This window comes from Sminthopsis crassicaudata, chromosome 2 (assembly GCF_048593235.1).
Source record: "Sminthopsis crassicaudata isolate SCR6 chromosome 2, ASM4859323v1, whole genome shotgun sequence".
NCBI classification, from domain to species: Eukaryota; Metazoa; Chordata; class Mammalia; order Dasyuromorphia; family Dasyuridae; genus Sminthopsis; species Sminthopsis crassicaudata.
In genome coordinates this window covers 571,817,184-571,832,308 of record NC_133618.1, presented here as the reverse complement: position 1 = coordinate 571,832,308, position 15,125 = coordinate 571,817,184, and positions in this window count along the sequence as shown.

Here is a 15,125-nt window from a genome sequence, read left to right as displayed (position 1 = left end):
TAAATAGAATTTATGCTAAGTGAACACATTTTGGATTAAAAATGATCTAATAAAATACTACTTCAAATATCTAAAAGAATATAAAGGTAGAGTTGAAATGGTTGAGGCAGTATAGTAGAATGAAAAGAATGAATTTAGATTCCAGTTCTAAGTACTTGAATTTAGCTTCTCTGTTACTCAGTTTATGTGAAAAGTGAGGAGGTTTGACTAAATAATCTCTAAGGTCCCTTTTATTTTATTATTTATTATTTTAAAAACAGAATAGGAAAGAGAAAAACAGAAAAGGAAAACAAAACAAAACAGCACATTGTCATGTGCCCACAAGAACAGGAAAGATTCAAAATATCTAACAATAAGTTACCAGTTCAAGGAAGGATGTATAATAGTAGAAGAAATATTCATGTGTGTCTGTCTATCAGTTCTTTTTTTCCTTGTAGATTGTTCTTTTGCTTTCTGCTGTTCACTTTTTAACTTTATTCTTTCCCTGCCCCTTTCATCTACTCCATCTCCCCCAAGCAGACTATAGTTAAGCACAGATATATTTATAAATAAATATATAGATATAGATATATAGATATATTTATAAATATATATATATACACACATACACACACACACCTACTCACCTCTCCCATGTGTGTGTGTGTGTATATATATATATATATATACACTCCACCCTTTTATATAATAAATTCATGATAAATACTCTTGAATTGGATTAAATTGGAATATACACTTCAGATGAGTACAGGTAACAGTAACTTCTTCTTCTCCAAAAGAGGGACAATAATGTAACTGTGAGTCTGTAATGTCCTGGAAAAATTTAGAGTAAAAGTTATTTAGTGAATATAGCAAAAATGGATCTGTTCCTTTGATCATTCCTTTCATGAAACTGACCTTAAAATATTACCTATTCTTATTCTGAAACTCATTCTTTTCTGTTTAATCATTATGATTTATTTTTTTAAATTGCTTTGAACTTCATCTTCATTCTGAAAACATTTGCAACAGCCTTTGGCCAAAACCAATAAATTATGACAGGTCAGTAAATCATATCAGAATGAGTATTCTTTCCCCAACTGCTCTCCCCCTTCCAAGTATTAAAAATGATCTCTTTGATTTTGTAACTAATGTTTTGCTATAATCTTCAACATGTGAAAATCGCATATAGGATAGCCATATTTACTTACCCTCAGAAACAGATGTAGAGATAGGTGGAATCTTAGATGTTACCAATTCCTCCTAGGCACTGTGTTATCCATTTTACAATTATCTCTTCTGATTGATTGTTACAATATAGCCAAGCTAAGTGACTTATCCAGCATCACATTGCTAATAAGTGTCTGAGCCTGAACTAGGGTTTTTCCAACTCTAAGAATAATGATCACTACTATCTAATTGCTTCTATTAGAGAAAATGGAAGAAAAACACATTGATGCTTTTAATAACTTTACTACTGAGCAATTTGTGCTGCTATGGGAAGGAATAAAAAAATTAAATGTACTTTTTCTTTTTCTTTTGCTCCTAATAATATTAAATATCACATAGTAGTCAGTAAATAGGAGGATATAGATTATACTATAACCCTAAATGAAGATATAGGATCCAGAAGATCCTTCAAGTTAATATTTATGTAACTTGTATCAGCTTAGCTTGCTATGGTGAATATTTTTTCAAATAGCCCATCCTACAAGATGAGGTTTTCTGACAAGATTAAGGTGTCTTCCCAAACCTTGTCATCAGTCAAGTCAATCTGCAAGAGAATTTGGTAAAATATGGAACTTTGAAAAGTCTATTCCATCATGAAAACGTGATGGGCTGAAAAATAAGAATGGTGAAATGACAATTACAATGAGTATAATAAGGGTCTGAAAGGAGAAAAGTTAGCTTTCTGAAAAAGGAGATTTTTTTTCTTGTTTCTCAATTGCTATCCAAGAAAAAAAAGCAAAAATCTTCTAAGGTATTAACATTCCATTGGGCCTGGGTAGTGCAATGAATAGAAGGGTATGATTAACTAGTTGGTTTCCTTTTTTTCAGCTGGTAATTAGGATAATAATAACATCTACTTCATGTTATTGTGAGGATCAAAAGAGATATTTGTAAAAATACTTAGCATGTGTCTGGTACATAGTAAATGCTTAATAAATGATTTTATCCTTCCCTTCAAGCTGTGATAAGTGAATGTGAAGCCTCCTACCTTCAAATATTTTTAGATAAATGAAACTATTATTTTCGTTAAGGAGGTGAAACCATAAACTAAGCTTATATCCGCTAGTGAAATTGCTCAACCATCAACCATATGATATATCAAAGAATGACCACAATTTTCTTGAGATACCTAGTCAAAAAACTGTCTGAGGCTTGCAATAGCTGACTTTAAATTTTAATTCCAGTCATTAACTAGTTAATGATAAGAGAATTTTGGACAGTTTTATTGTCTCTATCTCAAGTAACTGTAACTAGGTATAATACTGGTATAAATAGTTGCTCTGGCAATTCAAAATTCATCCCTAATATTTATTGACTAGTTTATTATTTTATCTTATGGAAAGTATATCTTCCTCTTTTACTACGTGTACTTTTTGTCCCCTGAGGAAATTGGGGTTAAGTGACTTGCCAGGGTCATACAGCTAGGAAGTGTTAACTGTCTGAGATCACATTTGAACTCAGGTCCTCCTGACTTCAGGGCTGGTGCTCTATCTACTGTACCACCTAGCTGCCCCTTACTATCTATTCTTTGACATGTAAATCTTTACCTCTCCATTCCACTTTCTGCAAATTCCAGTTGAAATGGCTGTTTGGGACCCAATGATTTTTTTTAATGTACTGTAAATCTGTGCTAAGTATATGAAATATTTGTGATTAATATCTTTCTGTATGCAAATTAATATGAGTGCAGTAGTCACTATCAATAAATTCTTAGACAATTTTTACATCAGTAGCAAGGGTATAAAAACCACTTCAGGCCTAAGAGCTTTATTCAGCACCTTTGAAGTCTCTTTGACCACAAGCATTCTACTGGACATTTTGGCAGAATTCTATAATAGTCTCCAATGGAAAACTGGACTCTTTTCCTGAAACTGTCCTAAGTTTGATAGTCCAGGTCTGACCTTATCTAGGTCAAAGCTTCTTAAACTACGGGTCATGACACCAAATGAGTTCATCTAACTGAATGTGAGAGTTGCCAAATTATGATTTATTATAGTAAATGTTTGATTTGTATACCAATATTATATATCTATATATCTGGAATCATTTAAAATTTTCTTGGGTGAAAAAAAGTCACAATTGGAAAAAGTTTAAGAAGCACTGATCTAGATCAATTCCAGACCTCCACTGTGCTCCCCAGACCTCATTAACCATGTGCTTAGTCCATTTCTTTTCATTCTTTTTTTATGTATTATCATCTTTCATTAGAAAAGCAATATTCTTGAGGGTAGGCATGGTATGCTTTGCTTAGGAATTAGTCTCTGTCTCTCTCTCCCTCCCTCCCTTTCTCTTTATCCCCTGGCAAGATGTCTCCCTCCACTTACTTTCTCTTCTTTCCTTGCTCCATCTTTCTGACATCAGTGTCTTGCCTATGGTACTTCAAATACTCAGTTTCTTTCATCTAAAGTTAAGCAGAGTTTATTCTTTTAATGAATCATCCCAGTTTACCTGATCCAATAGTCACTATACAGAACTACACATAAAAACAAAAGAAGTAATGGTAAAAGGAGAAGAGTTAAAGGGAAAAGAAAGAGAAACAGCTTCAGGTACAAGGCAGGGGCACAACATGTCTGTCTCCAAGGTGCAAAGTATAGAATTTAGTTCTCTCCAATTTAATCAAATTATTTTTTTAGAATTCTTTGTAATCTTTAACTTCTTACCTATTTCTTTTTGAATTGTTGCTATAGTTGTTATTATTGTTCATTCTTTATTCGTGAAGAGGACTAATAACATCATGAAGAGAGTCTTGGCTTGTGCATGAATTGTAGGGCTGCACAAGTTCATCAGCTGTATCTCTTCCAGTCAATAAGTCAAGTGGCAAGAAAAAATAAAAACAATTGGTTATGGTCCAGCTTGTTTGAATTTGTATTATCTGTTAATATGATAATAAATTCTGCTATTTTAATTCATTTTCTAAGGCTTGAGGTCTGTTCCATGGAAAGGAACACAGCTGCTTTAATTTGTCCTGGGGTGTTCTGTTGATTGATTTCTGATGCTGGGTAAAGGAGGCTAGGTCCAGTGTTCTTCCAGGGGTCAGTGGTTTACAATTTGCTTTTAGAAGCAAATATGCCAAACCACCTGCTTGCCCAAGAGGCCTACAGAAGATTCCCAGTCGTGTAGAAACTGTAATGCTCTGACTCTCCATCCCAGCTCTTTGCCTTAGGCTCCCTGTGTTGGGGTCTGGGTTCAGCAGACTGTCCCCTTACCTGCTTAAAACAAACTTGTTCTGACGTTCTTCAAAGATATCTTCTTTTGGGAATGAGTTGTACTCCAAATATTTGTGGGTTCTTTGACTCCAAGACCAGTTCAGAGGCTTAATGTGCTGATGATTTGAGAGAAGGTCAGAGGAAATCACAGAAACTAATGTCTTCTCTCTTCCATCTTGGCTTCACCCCCTTTGCTATTTTAAAAAATATTTTGATAGCTATTAATTTTTGTAAATAAATTTAGTTTTCTACTAAGGTTATAATTGTTAAATTTGTTTTTATCATATTCTATTCCTTCTCATGTATTAATTTTGTTAGAAGGAAATGAAATCTTCATTATATCATTATTTATACAATACTAAATATAAACACAGAGAACACTAAGTAAATTTCCTACATTTTATATTATTTGTAAATTTAGTATAAATTATCTTCTCTATCCTTTCTCATCTTATGTTACATAAGAATCTTCCAACCACGTGTCTACTATAAGAAATCACCTTACATTTTTATTAAGATCATTCTAATTTGTTCCTTTTCTTTATTTTTCTTCAGTTTTTTCTCCTCATATATTTGAATCTTTTTAATATAATCCAAAATATTACTGTTGTTGATTCATCCCCATCTCTTTGACCCTGTGGACAATACTGTCCACATGTTTGTTTATTTTTGACAAAAACCACTGGAGTTATTTGCCATTTCCTTCATCAGTGGATTAAAACTAACCAAGATTAAGTGAGTCACCCTCATTCATTCACACTGCTAATAAGTGTCTGAGACCAGACTTGAGATCTAACTGACTCCAGCTCCAGCATTTTATCCAGTGAGCCATCTTTCTACTTTGGAAACATTAATGTAGCTAATATGAAGTTAAGCTTAACCAGTTACTTAGCTTAAGGGATAGAGCACTGGGCTTGGAGTCAAGAAGAACTGAGTTTAAAACAATAACACAATTGTTTTTAACTACTTCTAGAGTGACCCAATTAGGAAGTCACTGACTATATAATCATTAGATAATCAGAGTTGTTAAATATTTGTTGATTAAAATATTTAAATCCCCTTCTGGCATTGATTTTTGTACATTAAAAGTCTTATTAACATGAGATTTTCTCTTTAAAAGTGCCCAAAATTAATGCATGCTTTTCAATGATCATCTTTTTTTTTCCCCTCAAAAAATTGTTTACATTTTCTTGGAAGCTTATTTCTTAAGTTTGGGCAATTTTTTTTATTACTACAATTTCGTATTTTACAGAAATTTTTGTGAACTCCAAATGAGGTTTTTTGGGTGCTTGATGCATTCTTCCTTGACTGTTTGAAAAATTCTCTCCTGTTTTTCATAGTCTTGGAGGTTTCAATTGATCTATCAAGAAGAATTGAACTTGGAGTCCATTCTGTTTAGCATTCTGTGAATGCTTTAGTTTATATATAATATGATTCTAAGTTTCAACAATTTTGGATATTTTTTATTTCCTGAAATATAATTGGCAGCTTTATAACTTTTAGGAAGCTTAATATTTTTAAAATGTTTTTTCATTATTCCATTGTTCAGATCTCTGTCACTTTTATTTATGGTATTTCCAGTTCTCTTTCTAGCTGAGACATTTCTGAATTTCTTTCTCTGCTTTCTGTGTTTTCTTCCATTCTACTTTGCAGTTTTAAAAAATCTTGATTCTAGTAAAAGTTTTTATTTTGTTAAAATTTTTCATAAATATTTCTAATTTCATCTTGATGTTATACCATAATAATGACAGGAAAGATGTTGCATAGTGTGCAGAATTGACACTGCAATTAATAACATCTAGATTCAAGTCCTATCTGTGATGCACACAAGCTATGTGACTGGGAAATAACTTATTCTCTTAATTTCCAAGGAAATTCTGTAAGCACCATTTTAAGTGAAACTTGCTATATAATGTTTCCTCACATTTGCAAATAACAATACTCCTTTGTTCTTTTACCATAAACTAATGAAGTATGTATTACAAGTATTATCTCAATTTTACAGATGAGGAAATGCAGGCTCAGAACTATTAAGTAATTTGTCCACATCACAACTAATAAGTTGGAGACAGAGACTTGAATTCAAATTTCTTTTGATTATGTTTTTAGTTTTTTTTCTACTGATTTGCCTCACTTTGTACAAATTATTGTACTTATCTGATATCATAGGGAATAAGAAACATAAGAAACATTTATTCTACTATGTAGCTAAGTATCATAAGTAGAACCAACAAAACCAAAGAACTTCCAGTAATCATTGTGTTTGTTTCTTTCTTGTGACTGAAACTATTCTAGCTATGTCTCCAATATTGGGATGTGAGTTTTCTAAGAGTCTAAAGGACTATCCTCTTGGGTAGCCTATTCTAATTTCAAACCATTGCTGCCATGTAAAAGATGAATAAATTCAATTAGTTATTATTTCCTCTAAAGATGGCAGAGGTAACAATGTTCCATCCACATTATTTTCAGTCCATGTTTTATGAAATGTTTCTTTTGAAAAATGTTGCTTTCCGTTTCTGACAAAGGTCTCATTTCCAAAATATATAGAGAACTGACCCTGATTTATAGGAAACCAAACCATTCTCCAATTGATAAATGGTCAAGGGATATGAACAGACAATTCTCAGATGATGAAATTGAAACTATTTCCACTCATATGAACGAGTGTTCCAAATCACTACTGATCAGAGAAATGCAAATTAAGACAACTCTGAGATACCACTACACACCTGTCAGATTGACTAAGATGACAGGAACAAATAATGATGAATGTTGGAGGGCATGTGGGAAAACTGGGACACTGATACATTGTTGGTGGAGTTGTGAAAAAATCCAGCCATTCTGGAGAGCAATTTGGAACTATGCCCAAAAAGTTGTCAAACTGTGCATACCCTTTGACCCAGCATTGCTGTTATTGGGATTATATCCCAAAGAAATACTAAAGAGGGGAAAGGGACCTGTATGTGCCAAAATGTTTGTGGCAACTCTTTTTGTTGTAGCTAGAAAGTGAAAGTTGAATGGATGCCCATCAATTGGAGAATGGTTGGGTAAATTGTGGTATATGAAGGTTATGGAATCTTATTGCTCTGTAAGAAATGACCAGCAGGAGGAATACAGAGAGGCTTGGAGAGATTTAAATCAACTGTTGCTGAGTGAAATGAGCAGAACCAGAAGATCACTATGCACTTCAACAACAATATTATATGAGGATGTATTCTGATGGAAGTGGAAATCTTCAACATAAAGAAGATCCAACTCACTTCCAGTTGATCAATGATGGACAGAAATAACTATACCCAGAGAAGGAACACTGGGAGGCGAATGTAAATTGTTAGCACTACTGTCTATCTACCCAGGTTACTTATACCTTCAGAAGCTAATAATTAATGTGCAACAAGAAAATGGTATTTACACACATATATTGTATCTAGGTTATATTGTAACACATGTAAAATGTATGGGATTACCTGCCATGGGGGGGGGGGAGGGAATGGAGGGAGGGAGGGGATAATTTGGAAAAATGAATAAAAAAAAAAAAGAAAAATGTTGCTTTCCTAAGCTTCCCACAAAATAAACTATTTTAAATATAATTTTAAAAATATATATGTATATAAACAAATCAACTGAGTTAGACATGTTCTAGAGATAACTTCCTAAGTTAGGATAGTTTATCAGAATTTTTTCTCTCCTTTTCTCTAGAATCCACATCCCAGTGACTCTTTGTCCCTCTCAAAATAGCTACTCAGTAATATAAACTCCTCCAAAATAAATTAGCTGCCTTAGACTCTTAGTTAGCTAGGGAATTTAATATTGTGACCATATTTTATTATTTTTTACTAACCTTTGGGTGGATCAGACTGACCATTTTTCATGTGAGAACATTTCAAGTAAATGATGAAGTCATAAATGTTTAATGGAGGAGTTTGAACTAATCCACCTTTACACTGAATATTTTCCAGCAACCACTTTAGGAACTCAGGGGGTGTTTCACCTCATAACCTCAGAGGAAATTCTTTTGTTTCCTTACTTTTAGGTCCTGACCCTATATCCAGGGGTGGTTTGTTATGGGTAATTTTTATGATTTTATTTTGTTTTTGCTAGCTAAGCATTTTTTTCTTCAGCCTTTAATGTCTTAGTTAATATTTTGAAAGACATTAAAATGTCTTTCCTAAAGTAACTAAACCCAAAGAGTTCTATGTCTGATTACCTATAAGATCCCTTTATTATCCCTCTTGCTCTTTTTCAATTTTCTTATCCCCAAAATAATTGGGACTAATAGTCCTTCCTCTGACCTAACAAGCTCCTTAGAGAGCAGTAAAATATTCACCTCAGAGTTTTGTCCTTTGTCTTCACCTGTTTTCTTTTCCTTTGACAGTCATAGATTATGTTGAGAGTTTTACTATTTTACCTTCTGTTACTCCTAAGCTTTTTCTATTACCTTAGGAATTCCCAACTATGTCTATTCAATACCTTCCTATTTCAATAACTTTCCATCCCAGTACCCCAAACTTCTCATTATATTCCTTTATGGGATGAGGCTTGAGCTGCGCCTGTCATGATCCAAAACTGGATATATTTAATATATCTCCAGCAGTTTTATCTGTTTCATTCATTTGTGATTCCTTATAGGATTTATGGCTTACTTTTATAAACCTTGTTTTTACATTTGAATCATATTGATTTTACATTGATTCTTCTCTGGTTTTAGAGCTTCCTTGGCTTTCCTTATTTGTCACTTTTTGAATTTTTATCATAATAGAATGTCCACTGATATCTAATTAATTTTTCCATTCCTTCCTCACCCTATCAATTAACTTATTTGTTTTTAATTTAGTATATAAAAGCGTCCTCTTCTATTGACGGTAATTGCCTATAAGTTAGCACTTTGGAGAGTTGTATATACTATTAATAGTAAAAGTTAATTCTATAACCATAGATAATATGTGTCAGAAGTAGAACTTGAAAAAAAAATCTTATTTCAGATCTTAGACTACAGGTCCAGTTCTTTATGCACCACAACACACTATCTCACAATTAGTCATACAAAGAAAAGTCTTTATCTTTTAAAAATAAGATTTCAGTTATTTATCTCTTTTGATTTTATATCATATCCATTTCTGAACACATCCTTCATTTTTGTTACCAAATGACCAACCTTTGTAATAAAGATGAAAAAGGAAAGAGAAAAAAAAGTTCATCAAAACTAACATACCAGTCAAGTTTCCCACTCTTTTCAGTCTTTACCAGCAAGATTTCAGACTAGATATTTGCTTCAGCCTTTATTAATTCTCACAAAACCCCCTAGAGGAATTGTGCAGCAGATATAGAACAATTGGAAATTTATTTCTAAAACATAGAAGGAAACAAAGACACAGACACATACATAAAAGAAAGAGATGGAGAAAAAGAGAAAAAGGGAGAGCCAGATACATAAAGTCAAAACGGGGATAGAAACAAAGAGACAGAGAATATCCAAACAAGACCAAATTAATGTCAAGAACTCCAATCCTTAAAAAAGAAAGAAAGAAAGAAATGATCAGGAGGATGATTTCAGAGAGTCCTGGAGAGACTTACATGATGCTAAGTGAGATGAGCAGAACCAGGCAATCATTATACACTTCAACAACAATACTATATGATGATCAATTCTGATGGACGTGGCTCCCTTCAACAATGAGATGATTGAGGCCAGTGCCAATAATCTTGTGATGAAGAGAGCCATCTATACCCAGAGAGAGGACTATAGAGATTGAATCTGGATCACAAATAGCATTGTCACTCTTTTTGTTGTTGTTTGCTTGTATTTTATTTTCTTTCTCATTTTTTCCTTTTTGATCTGATTTTTCTTTTGCAACAAGATAATTGTATAAATAAATATATATATATGTGTGTGTGTGTGTGTGTGTGTGTGTGTGTGTGTGTGTCTGGATTTAACATATTTTGACATGTTTAACATATATTGGATTACTTGCCATATAGGGGAGGGGGTGGGAGGAGGTGGGGAAAATTTGTAGACAAGGTTTGGCAAGGCTAAATGTTAAAGGATTATCCATGTGTATGTTTCAAAATCAAAAAGCTTTAATAAAAAAATACCTACTCAAAAAAAAAAGAACTCCAATCCTTGAAATATTGATTAAGTATCCTCCTTCACATTACTCAGATTCTGGAAAGGGACCTAGTAAGAAATGATAGAAACTGGCCAATTATCTTGTGTCTAGGACTCACAATGGGATTTTCTCCTATTGCAGAAAGTTCTGGTATATTTCACCTCCCCATCTCCCACTAGCAATGATGGCTTCTTAGATGTATAGAGGAAAATGGGTGAAGAACCTGAAAACTGCAAAAACTCTGTCCAGAATAAAGATATTACATTCCTCCTACCCCAAGAGAAACAGCAGCCAGCACATGATTCAGTCCAGATTTACAATAAAGGTATAGAGAGCCAAGAGGGACACTAGGAAAAGGAGACATCATGAATAGCTGTGCTAGGTCTGAAACAACTAAAACCCCTAAGTGTATATGTGTGTGTGTGTGTGTGTGTATGTATGTATGTATATATATGTATGTATGTATGTATATATATATATATATATATATATATATAATTATAGTCTTTGAGGGGAAAAGTGGTAGGGAGGAAAAGGGAAAAAAGAATAAAGCAAAAAGTGCACAGAAGAAAACAAAGGAAAACCCATAAAGAAGCAAAGAAAAAATGAACAGCCATGAATACAATGTATAGTATTTATTACATTAGCTTTCTTGAAATAGAAATTTATTTTTTTATATTTTGAATCTTCCTTTATATTCTATTCACAGAGCAATATTTTCTTTTTTTCTTTTTCTATTTTGCAATTCTATTTTGTAAATAATTTAATTTAACTAAAAAATAGAATGGAGGGCTCAACTAGGTTGAGGGTGACTGACAGATTTCAAACCTATCATTAAATTAAGGGGCTGTCATTCCCCAAATATGTGAAGACTTCCCCTAGTGGAATGGACAAATAAGAACAATTTGTTCCAATGGCCATAAAGGCATCTGAGATAGGTAAGTTAATCAGATATGAAATACCCCAAGGTTACCTCTTACTTCCTGGATCATTGTGAGTGATCTTGACTTATATCTTGACACAATGAATCTAGAAGAGAGAATAAGGCTGGTTGTGCAATTCATATTCATATTCATAAGCAAAACATTTCCCTATGATGTCAGTGGTCATTTTCAAAAAAGGAAAAAAAAACAGAAAAAAAATTAAGGAAAGTAATTCTAAATAGAAAGAAGGCATGGAAATAAGTTAATTATTTTGGATTGGATCTAAAAAATGGATGGGGAGAAAGAAGGATAGGTGCACAGGAAGGAGGGAGAGTTGCTACCAGCATTTCTATATATTATCAACAATGCCCTGCAAAAAAAGATGGACAAATTATTTTTAAAATAACAGCAAACATTATAACTCACTTGGGACTCTATCTGCCAAGAGAATTCAGGGAATAAATGAACTTGATTAAAAATTATTTTCATACAAATAAAGATAGAACTAAACAATTGGAGAAATATTAATTGCTTATCAGTAGGCTAAACCACTATAATAAAAATGACAATTCTACTAAATTATTTTACTTGTTCAGTGCCATAGCAATCTGTCAAGAATTATTTTACAAAGCTAAGAAAATTTATAAAAAAATTCTTCCCAGAAAAACAAAGATCAACAATATCAAGAGAATTGATGGCGGGAAATTGTGAAGCAAGGCAGCCTAGCCTTACCAGATTTGAAACTATTGAAAAGTGATAATCATGAAGTAATCAGGGACTGGCTTAGAAACAGAGTGCAATGAGTTGGAATAGATTAGATGCACAATATGTAGTAGTAAATGACCATAGTAATCTAGATTCAACCCAAAAATGCAAGTTTAGGTGTAAAAAAAAATCACCATTTGAGAAAAATTCATAAGAAAAAGAGACATAGAGCAACATTTTACACCATAAACCAAGTTAAAATCAAAATAATTGATAATTTACACATTAAAGTATGTTGGGGGAGTATGGAAATTTGTGCCTGTAAGATTCATGGATAACAGAAGAGTTTATGGCCAAACAATAGAATCACAGAAGTAAAATAATTAATTTAAATTAATGCAAACAAAACTAAAGGAGCCAAAATGAGGAAAAGAAGAAACTAGAGGAAAAGTTTTTACATAAAGTTTCTGGGATGAATGCCTTATTTCTGAAATACATAGAGAACTAAGTCAAATTTATAAGAATCTAAGTCATTGTCCAATTGATAAATGGTCATGAGATATGTAAAAATAATTTTGAGAAGAATAAATCAAAACTATATATAATCATAAAAATTGTGTAAATTACTATTGATTAGAGAAATGTCAATTTAAAATAACTGAAACAAATCATACCTTTCAGATTATAATATCACAGAAAATTAAAACAGCAAATGTAGAGAATGTGACCACATTGTGGGAGAGAAGGGAATAATGACAGGGCCAAGGCCTAAAGCTAGTGTAGGTTTCTAGCCCAGTATCAACACCCAGATGGCTGCTTTTATCCTGTTTCTATTCCCCAGACACTTTGTTTGACTTTTAATTCCTGCATTTTTTATACTTTATTTTGCTCAGTTTTTTGATATCTTATAATCTCATATTAGTGTGATTCTGATTTCTTAACATGCAGATGACCTCTCTGTCTTCTATAACATTAAAATACTTTAATGTTCACATATGCCTCATTTTGACACAATTCCTAGGCTCAAATGTTTTGCATTTCTGTTTGAGTTCATTTAAAACTGCTTCCCTAGTTTCAGATCATAGATGAATCTTGTCCATCATCTTCCAGGCCTGAGGCCTTATCCTCTAAGCCTTGACACAAGCTTTCTGGGTTTCACCCCTCACCTTTTATTTCCAATTTTCTCATATCCATGCCCCATGGAAGTAGGATTGACTAGGGCTCCAAAAAAGATTGTTCAAATCCCCATTATTCCAACCATTAGGCAGTGAATAGCTCTGGCACAGAATGACCCTCATATTGGATCATGATAGTATTCTTTTTTTAGCCTATTGAGTGAGCCAGACTTCTCTTAACAGCCACTACTTCACCCTTGTATATTACAAATTATCCTGGAAAAAAAGTTAAAGATTCTATAATATCAGTAAAATGAGATTTATCCTTTATTAAACTATTGAGGCTAATTTTATCAGCTCATATTTCTCCAGCTGTTTTATGATCTCATCCCTTTTCAATGTCTCTGGGACTTTGCCTATCACCAAGGTCAAATTTACTCATCCATAATTTCCTTGTCTCTCTCTTGGTAATTAAGGCTGTGTTAGCTTCCCTGAATTCAGAGGGCACCTCCCTTATTTCTAAGGGAATATTATAAATTTCATGGACCTACATCTTTTTCTGCTATTTCATTCAAGATTTTTCTCTATAATTTGTTACTTACTCTGAACTGAGTTTTTGTAGCCTATCTTTTATCAGGTCTTAATGTTTTACAAAATCTCTTATCCTAATATAAAAGATACTCCTCTTATTTTTTTTAACTCATCCCTCTTGAAAATACATTTCTACTTCTAGTAATGGGTTTCCTTACAGATTCTACCCCCTAACCCCTTCCTTTAAATTACATTCCTCTCATCACCCTTTAAAACTTCAATCACTTCTGCAATCAATCTTTTTCCCTTTAGAATGAAAAAAATTTTCTTAGTTTCCAGTTACATTTTGGGTTATTTTTCTTTCTGACAAGTATAGTTTCTCAGACAATCTTAACCTCTTTAAGACTTCTATAATTTTCTCTTTAGGAAAAAAAGTACTTCCACCCTGCTTATTGACATGAGGCAACTGTTTTAAATCCTGTATATTTTTAGACATAAGATTTTACCCTTAAACAACATTAAAGAAAGTGTTAAATATTAGATAGTATCATAGAATCTGAGAAGTGAAAGAATTACTTGAAGAGAGAAGAAAGTCAATTTCTCTGATTTAGTCATAGAAAGTTTGTCTTAGATATAATTTAAATATGGCTTCATGACAGTTGAAGAATTATATATAATATATAGCAGAAGGTTTAGGAGATAAAAGCAGACTTCTGAGATCTAGTTTACTACTGTAAAATTCAGTCAGTGCCTAGGTAAAAGTGCTCTTCTCTTTCTACTTAGTATTCTAAATCTTTGCTTTTCTTTGCAAAGACGTGTTAATTTTATTACATATCTGTCATAAAAAAGACAAAGATATGTATCATATGACTGGGGATAGGGTGGGATCAAAGTTATTCCCAGAGCTTCAGTTTGAGGTTTCAGAATTAGATAAACAACCTCATTTCCCCAAAAAAGAAAATGAGACTTAGAATTTAAGTAACTTGTTTTATGTCCTCCAGACAGATACAAGATAACAGCACATCCTAATTCCATCTTTTGTCTGTAAATTTTCTTTAATATGGAAAAAAAATGGAAACAATTACTTAATTGCAATAGAGTTCTTGAAGTAGATTTACTTTGTCTTTACTCCAAATCTGGCCTCAGATTCTTCCTAGCTGTATGACTCTAGAGAAGTCATTTAACTCTGCATACCTCAGTTTCCTCCTGTGTAAAATAATCTGGAGAAGGAAATAGCAAACCACACAAACTATACCAGTGTCTTTGCCAAGAAAATTCCAAATGGAGACATGAAGAATTATACATGATTGAAAATGAGTGAACAACAAC